The sequence below is a fragment of the Bubalus bubalis genome, chromosome 3 (assembly GCF_019923935.1).
Source record: "Bubalus bubalis isolate 160015118507 breed Murrah chromosome 3, NDDB_SH_1, whole genome shotgun sequence".
NCBI classification, from domain to species: domain Eukaryota; kingdom Metazoa; phylum Chordata; class Mammalia; order Artiodactyla; family Bovidae; genus Bubalus; species Bubalus bubalis.
In genome coordinates this window covers 82,866,915-82,875,462 of record NC_059159.1, presented here as the reverse complement: position 1 = coordinate 82,875,462, position 8,548 = coordinate 82,866,915, and the positions used below count along the sequence as shown (strand labels likewise).

Genomic DNA, 8,548 nt, shown 5'->3' with positions numbered 1-8,548 from the left:
CTTAACTACTCAGTTCTTAGACCTACCACCTAGAGCATTCTGAAGATGAACTGAGATAATACAGGTAAATCACTTACATATATGATGGGATGCCTGACTGGATCATGGTAGAAAGACAACAAATATTAACTATTAAAGTTAACTTCTTAGCTGTTTTACATTGTGTATTTGATATAAGATACACACTAAGCTTAATGCTAATTAGACATAATAAATGAAAGTTATTTTTTCATTTTTAAAATCATAGTTTCACTTCAGCCATTTCTTTTTTACCTTTACTTTTTGCTTACAGGAACATTTTATGTCCAAGATATGATATAAAAGGTAAAATCTACAATATAATATTAGATGACCCTGGCTATCACTCATCCCCACTCCCTATATCTCATCCATTTTTTTCTCCTTTATTTATGATACCTATTCACTTAAAGTGAGTCAATGTCATGGGAAATGAATATTTCTATGAGAAAACAGAAATATTGCTTAGTTGAAAGCACTTAAAATTTTGTTCTTATGAATACTATAAGCTTTCTGTTGTTTGTAAAATTTGTTCTAACGGAACAAGATTTAGGGGAAAATATCAAAACATGGCCACTGTATTTCCAATGTGCCAATAACATATAATTAGAACACTGAGAAAAAAATGATTATAATATTATATTCTGATATAAAGAAATTTGCATATAGAGAATATTAGAAGACAACTTTCAACTATCCAACTTATTTCAATAATAATTTTTATGATTATCCTTAGCTGAAATAGTAGTTTTAATGTATAAATGAAAAACTACAGTAAAGTTGAGGATTTGTTTGAGATTATGAGTATGATAAAGTAAATCTGATTAAAGATGTTTTTCTCAGTTCAAGTGTCAAAGCAATCTAATTTTCTATATGTTCAGGCCATATATTTAAATAGGTATGAAAGTTGAGTAGTATGGTCCAAAATAAATTATACAATTGAAAAAGATTGTTAGTTGACTACCTATGCTCTAAGAATATCAATACATAAGAAAAGCAAACTTCCCAATTGTAATAGGATTTAATTATATATTTTAAAAATATATAAAATACTATATTCTAACCTAAACTTTTCTGAGAGTCAAAACTTTACTGAATTGATTCTGCTTGTACCAACAGATAAGTGTTTTAGTTATTTTGTATTTAAACTCTCAAACTGAAAACTGTTTTAAGGATAGTAATTGCAAATAGTGATTACTTTGAAAGTTAATCATAAGGTGTCACTTTCCTGTGATAGTCACTGGTAAATGACAGTTAGTTTCATGTAGAATAGACAAAAAGTAAGTCAGTTGTTAAAATAAGTTATTAAAGTATAAGTCTAATAAAATACTTAATCTTTATTGCAAAATAATCAGTTAAAAAAGTTACTATATGTGTTTCTCATCAGAGGACATTTATAACAACTTTAAAAAACTTTATTTCAGAATACATCTTGAGAGAAATGTAAGCACATACAATTATATATTTACACACATATAAATCAAAGTTAGAAGTGGCTTCAACAAAACATGAGAACAATTCCTTTCAAGGGAGTACTTTTGCTTCCATCCCATCCTTCAAATGAGAAAACTTGGATGCCCTTGCCTCATCAGAGAATGTGCAAGTCCATTCCAATATTGGGGGGCCCAGTCATCTCCATGGCCTGCCCTTGACAAGTTAAAAGGCAACTAGATTCACAAATGGAAAAAATTAGGACTACTGAGAGCTGGCCAAACAATTTAGAATTTTAGATGAAAGGTTGAGCCCTTTACCAAACTTGAAAATTGTTCAGAGTTTGCCACAAATACTAAGTTGGATAGTTTATCCTCAGGAAAGTAAATGAGATACAGAGGCAAAACTCAGAAACCCTTCCCTGGAATATACCTCTCATTAAAAAAAAACTAATAAAAGGGATTAGAAGAGGAGATGGAGGAAAGACCCTTAAATGAACCTGGTCATTTTAGCTGAAAAAGAGGATGGAGTCGGGAGGAGGGCAGGGAGAAGTGGAAAGGAGGGTAGCAAGCAATCCTCTTCTCCAGCACCCAATCTTTTAAGATCACAACTTTACAAATGCATCATTTGATCATCATTTAGCATTTAAAATTTGTCTAAGAAGGATGGCTTCTAAGGTTGCTACCTGAGTTAGTGCAAGGAAGAAAGAGGGAGGTCTAACACTGCAGGTGACAGCACAGAGATAGTTGTAGTAACTTGCAGTGACCCCATTGTTCCTTTTCTCTTTAGGATTTTGATCAGGAATGACCCGGCTACTGTGCAGAGTTCAGGAAGTCAGAACTGCACGGCTCTTTTGAAACCAGACAATAACCTAGTTCCCTTCTCCCTCCCCTGTACCTCGACCCTGCAGACTGCCAACTCTCACCCACTTTAAATGCATCAAGTACATTGCCATCCCAAGATTATCAAACAGATCAACACGGAACATGTTAACTGACTGACCATAGTAAAGAGAAAACAATTAAAACTACTGTTTTTTGTTTCACCGCCCCCTGCTCCCAGCACCCAGCCCCCAGCCCTTTGTGTGTGAAGAGTCCCCTTCAAACCACCCACAGACCGAGCACACGAGAAGAAATGGTAATTTTTTGTTTAAAAGTTCACTTACCACGGCAACCTCATATTGCTTTGTCATGCTTTTTGCACTTAATTTTTCAAAACTGCTTGTGCAGGGCGCAGAACTGGGAAGGCAGGACTAAAGTGTCTCTAGTAATCACAACAAAAAGGAGAGAACATTCACCAATCAGAATTACATTAAAATGCACAACCCCCAGAGCAAGATGCAAGGTTCAGACCACACCAGGGAGGGGGTGGGGTGGGAAATGCCAGGCTAACATAACAAAAGGTAAAGAGTGGTTGGAAGGGAAATTGGTCCAAGCCGCCTTTAGACAGAAGACGGGCTTAAAATCACCACCACTATCTCTCTCTTCCCCGCCCCCAGCACCCCCGCGATTACCCAAGTGACTGCACTTGCCTCCGGCCGGCTCAACTGCAGGAGACGAACGCCTCATCTAAGTTCACTAGCCCCGCCACAGTCTTCTACTGCCTGATGGGTTCGTTCAGGAAGACACTTCCAGAGGCATCCATCCACTTGAGGTCTGGGCTTGGCCACTGCTGCGGGGCTGCAGGGAGCAGCTGCTAGGATCGTTGCCGTCTCGTCCTGGCCTCATTCGCGCTGCACAATAGCCCCGGCTGGATGCACTTCATTAAGCCAGCCCGAGAGCCCCGGGAGCAGGGCAGGCAGTGTGACAGCGCTGCCCCTTTGTAATGACTGTGTGATGGATGCAACCGAAGGGTGGGGTCTGGGTGGGTCAAAACTGTTAATGACAATATGTATCATTCTGTCTGTCCTCCAGGAGAGGGAAGCCCCCTGCCCTGCCCCCTAGAAAGGATGGTCTCTCTCTCTCTCTCTCACTCTCTCTCACACACACACATACACACACACGAACACTTCCGTCTTTCTCCACCTCCCTCTGGGATTTTCTACTGTCAGCGTTCAAAAAAGTATGAAAACCATCGGATCCTTTCCATGTGAACAGATAATGGATAGCGAATTTGTCCTTAAGGAAAGAGAAGATCCTAAAATCGAAACATACAGGCATAGGTGGAAGTGGGGAGAACAGCTAGGTGGGGTAGGAGGGGAGCAGTCGTGCGCCCGGAACTTTAACGAGCGGATACTTTAAAACTGTCAGTCAGTCGCACCCGCACCTCTGCTCGGCTTCGGGAGGCGCGAGACTGAGTTCCCAGCGCACCGCTTTCCTCCCGGAACCAACCTGGGGTCCGGGCGCAGAGGGAGAAGTGGGGATAAAACCCACACGAAGGGTCCCCGCCCATGAGCAGACTACAAGAAGGGGTCCCGGCGCCCTGACCGCGCGCGGCCGGCAGCCGAGGAACCCTACAGCTGGACTGAAAGCCAGATCGGCCGGGCAAGGGGCTGCCAGGGTAATGGAGTGAGTTCCGGGTCCGAGACCCGCTGAGCGGGCCAGGGATTTGGTCCCCGACCGCGGGGTGCACCTCGGCCCGACGCCCCGTCCGGTTTGCTAGTTCTGCGCTGCTCCCTGGTCCGGAAGCGCCGCCCTCACAGGTGCGCATCAAAGTCTCGGCTTCCACGACTCTACCTCGCCTCTTGCTCTCCCCTCCCATCAACCTTGCCACCCCTCCCAGTCTCACTCCTTCGTCTTGCTCGCTCTGCACCCCCCAGAAGGCAGAAAGCACCTGAAAACGTCTCTCTTTTCGCCTTTTTTGTGAAGAGTCTTGAATCGTTGCTTCGCTGCCTTCCTATTGCCCGGTTGAAAACATCCGCGGATACTTTTTCCTGTTCACAAGCACTGATTTTTCAAGTATGGGAAAGCCTTACGGTCTACTTTATTTCTCTGTGTGGACAAATAGATTGTTATTTTACACTCAACTTTCCATTTCCCAACTTACTGTGATGCTATCCAGTTGATGTGGCTACAGAGCATCTGTCTCGAACAACCTGAGCGACTTCTCCAGAAGCGCGTGGATCATATTTATCTATTTTTATTAGAGTTAATGAAGCTCCATTTCTCTGACACTGTAATCGACTAATATATTTTCTTCATGCCTTACAGCAGTTAAGAGAAAGCAGAGAGAAAACAGAAAGTTTATGTCTAATGAAGCATCTCTCCGTTTTTATGTCAGCTATTTATTTATTAATCACTTAAAATTTGTGCATATATGAATAGATTCTGCAGACTGTTCTAGGCCATGGGAGAGCACTAAAGACGATTTTTATGCCACTCTTCAAAGAGCTTCTGATTCAAAGGGAAGGTAAAGGAACCGGTGGTAGCTTTTAATTGCTTCTAATAAGAAACCACATTTAGTGACAGCAAGCAGAGATCTTGTCAGAGACCTTCAGCATACGGGGGAAAAAAGGGATATGGTGTTGACTTTACTGTTCCTAACCTTTAAGGGCACAAAAACTTTCCCCTTTTTTAACCAACTACTTTTCACAACCCTTGGAAGTTTTTAGCGATATACCTTAATGAATAAGAATATGAATTATATATAATTAACAAAATAAGTGTTTCTATGTAAATAGCTCTTTAAAGAGCATAGAAAACTTTTTAAAAAGATATTTCCTCTTACATTGTTTTACTAATAATTTGCATAATATATAAGGCTTCATAAAAACAGTTGTGAGTGGAGACAGAGCTTGAATGGTTTTTGTATTATATTATTATAAGTGTAATAATAAAGAATAAAAGTTTATTCTGTTCTTAAAACTCACCATTACTTAAAGATCTAGTTGGGCAAGACACTAAGGACTTTTCTTTTTTAGCATATTTTTCTGGTTGAAGGTACCCAGGACATTTTTCAAAGAATAGCTCATTAAGTGACTGGGTAAGTTCCCCCTACACTCCTTTTCAACAGTTTTGAAGACCTTCTAGAATATATGTACTTGAATAAGTTCACTTTTCTCTGGTCTCCTGCACTGCTCCTCCAGCCTAGAACTACAACTCTTAGGAGAGGAAAAAATGGAAGAAATGGGAATGCTAACTAATGGAATAAAGGTGTTTTCCTTAACAGTTTGAAAAACAGACTAAAGAAATGAACAATAAATTTGGAAACTGGGTCTTTTAACAAGTTAAAATTTTAAGATGTGATAAAAATAGCTCCAGTAAATGTATGCATTAAATGTATTAACTTTGCAAAACATGAAATTGCACCTGGGAGACGTTAACACAGTTGGAGATTATTAAGACGCATCAACTCACTCAGCATTAATGAGGAGAACTTGAGCCTAGTGTGGAACACAGTTGTACTAAATTAGCAAGAATCATATGCCTAAATGTAAATTGATTTTTTCCTAGGAGAGAAGGATATATCAAGCCCAAAGAAAAACTGTAGATATGTTAAAACAAAAAACTTACCATTCTGCAAAAGTGTTTCTCCTACCAAAATTCTCTAGCCCATTCCATGATAACCTATGTTATAGCATTAGTACACTTTAAAAAGGATGTTTAACACCTGAAAAAGGTAATATATTCTATTTTCTATTTTTATTAAATCTATTTTATTACGATGAGAAGCCTGATTTATTTTCTTTGCTGTATATAGCAGGGAAAAATAGAGGACAAAATAGTTTCTTTGACATACATCAAGAATGAGATTATCATCAATAAACACAAACCAGGTCTGGAAAATATATAAGCTAGGTATTAAATAAGTAATTTACCATCTGTAAATCTCCCACCAGTGGGTAAATATTGAGAGTCATGCCAAGGTTTCAGTGACTCGTGGAATACAGTGGTTCATCCCAAGTGACTTTGACTCTCCCCTTTTAGGAACCTCTCAGTGAGTTTTGTTACAAGAAAGAACAAGACGATTCTTGTAAGACTCCAATAAGGAATCTAAAGATTCTCCTGTGTGCTGCCTTTTTAAGAGCAATTTCAATACTCGGTCTCTAGGAAAGCATTATTTTTGTGTTGTTGAGATTTCTTTGCCCATGTTAGGTAGTAGGGTTTCTGGAGTCATGTAGAAATTGGTTCCAATTCTTATAAACTGGATGACTTGGGCAATTCTCTTAAGCACTCTAGACTACACTTTTCCTTTTAGTAAAATTAAGAGCAAGGACAAACTACCATTGTGATGATTTAATGGTACAAAGAATGAAAACACACCACCTAGTAAAGTGTAAACCCCATTGCAATTGGGCTCATTCAGCACAAAATCATGGCATCTGGTCCCATCACTTCATGGCAAATAGACAGGGAAACAATGGAAACAGTGACAGACTTTATTTTCTTGGGCTCCAAAATCACTACAGATGGTGACTGCAGCCATGAAATTAAAAGACGCTTGCTCCTTGGAAGAAAAGCTATGACCAACCTAGACAGCATATTAACAGAGACATTACTTTGCCAACAAAGGTCCCATCTAGTCAAAGCTATTGTTTTTCCAGTAGTCATGTATGGATGTGAGATTTGGACCATAAAGAAAGCTGAGTTCTGAAGAATTGATGCTTTTGAACCGTGGTATTGGAGAAGACTCTTGAGAGGCCCTTGAACAGCAAGGAGATCCAACCAGTTCATCCTAAAGGAAATTAGTCCTGAATATTCATTCAGTTCTTCCGGACTGATGCTGAAGCTGAAACTCCAATACTTTGGCCATCTGATATGAAGAAGTGACTCACTGGGAAAGACCCTGATGCTGGGAAAGATTGAAGGCAGGAGGAGAAGGGGATGACAGAGGATGAGATGGTTGGATGGCATCACCGACTCAACAGACATGAGTTTGAATAAACTCTGGGAGTTGGTGATGTGAGGCCTGTGTGCTACAGTCCATGGGGTCACAACGAGTCGGACACAAGTGAGCGACTGAACTGAACTGAACACAAAATCTCAACTTCCTTCCTCCTGTCTTGTTCTAATTTAGAGGCTAAGTTGAATATTTGATTTTTCCAATTTTACGTGCAGTTAGTTGTGGCCGTTTGATGTATTTCTGGAAAATTAAAAGTTAATACATATTTGCTGAGGGGGCTTCTGGGAAAACTTACTTTCTTGATGCAAGAGGAATAGACACATCTACCAACACATTTTTGCCCCTTTGCCCTACTTGCTTCTTCCTACCAGAATATTATGTGATGTCTGGAGGTGGAACAACCATCTTGCAGTTATCAGGCAATAAGTTGAAGGCCAATCTCTGAAAGATGGTAGAAAATAAAGATGGGAAGAATTGGGGTTCCTAACTTTGGAACTTTTGTTTTATATGAAAAAACATACTGTTCTTTATTTAATCTGTATTTAGCTGAGTATTCTGGAGCTTGAAGCTTTCCTAGCTGACATATCTACTACTGTTGTTGTAGTTTCCTGCTTATAGATAAAATCTGCTTGATTATTCAAATGACTCTGCATGTCTGCCATTTTGAAGAATTCTAGGTAAAGGTTACTCTGAGACTTCACCCAAACCAGGTCACTAATACTGGTGGGATGATCTGCTCAAATGATTGAACCAAGAGTGGGTTTGTAAGGACCATTTTTCTGAGGAAGTCCTGCAACTGACAGTTCTTTTTAAGGAATTCCCATAACTGTCTATAATAGATTGAACTTAAAGTTTATTTAATCCAGATGTCTTTCCACCTTCTTTTCATAATAAAATACCTTTTTGCTTTTGTTTTCAAATAAACATATAGGCATAGTCACCTTGGAGTGTATTCATATTGCAACATTCAGAATATTCACCTTGGAAGATTACACTTATTTAATTGATGACTCCAGTTTACCGGCAAAGCCAAAACAATTTTAAATGTCCTCTTTTAGGAATTATATTCAGAATCTGAATCATAATTTTAGGGCATGCTGGAAAGATCAACAAATATGTACTCTTAAGATTGATTTTGATTTTGGAAAATATCCAAAAAATTGTTCAGAGTCAAATCTAGTCAATTAAGTAAGCAATCACAAACTGGAAAATAAAAATTTTTTGTTACTGTAAAAAACAATTTGGTATGTACACAAAATAATCAGGTTTAAAATGTGTTGCAACAACGATGACATGATTTAAATGAACATGTCTTCTG

At 39.1% G+C, this 8,548-nt stretch overlaps 1 long non-coding RNA gene across 1 annotated transcript; it reads right to left on the bottom strand.

Annotated features, from left to right (window-relative positions):
• Window positions 1-1,333: 1,333 nt before the first annotated feature.
• Window positions 1,334-2,717, bottom strand: LOC123332768. Its single transcript, XR_006549800.2, has 2 exons — window positions 2,615-2,717; window positions 1,334-1,685 (listed from the first exon to the last, which is right to left on the bottom strand). It is a non-coding gene; the product is annotated as an uncharacterized LOC123332768 (long non-coding RNA).
• Window positions 2,718-8,548: the final 5,831 nt, after the last annotated feature.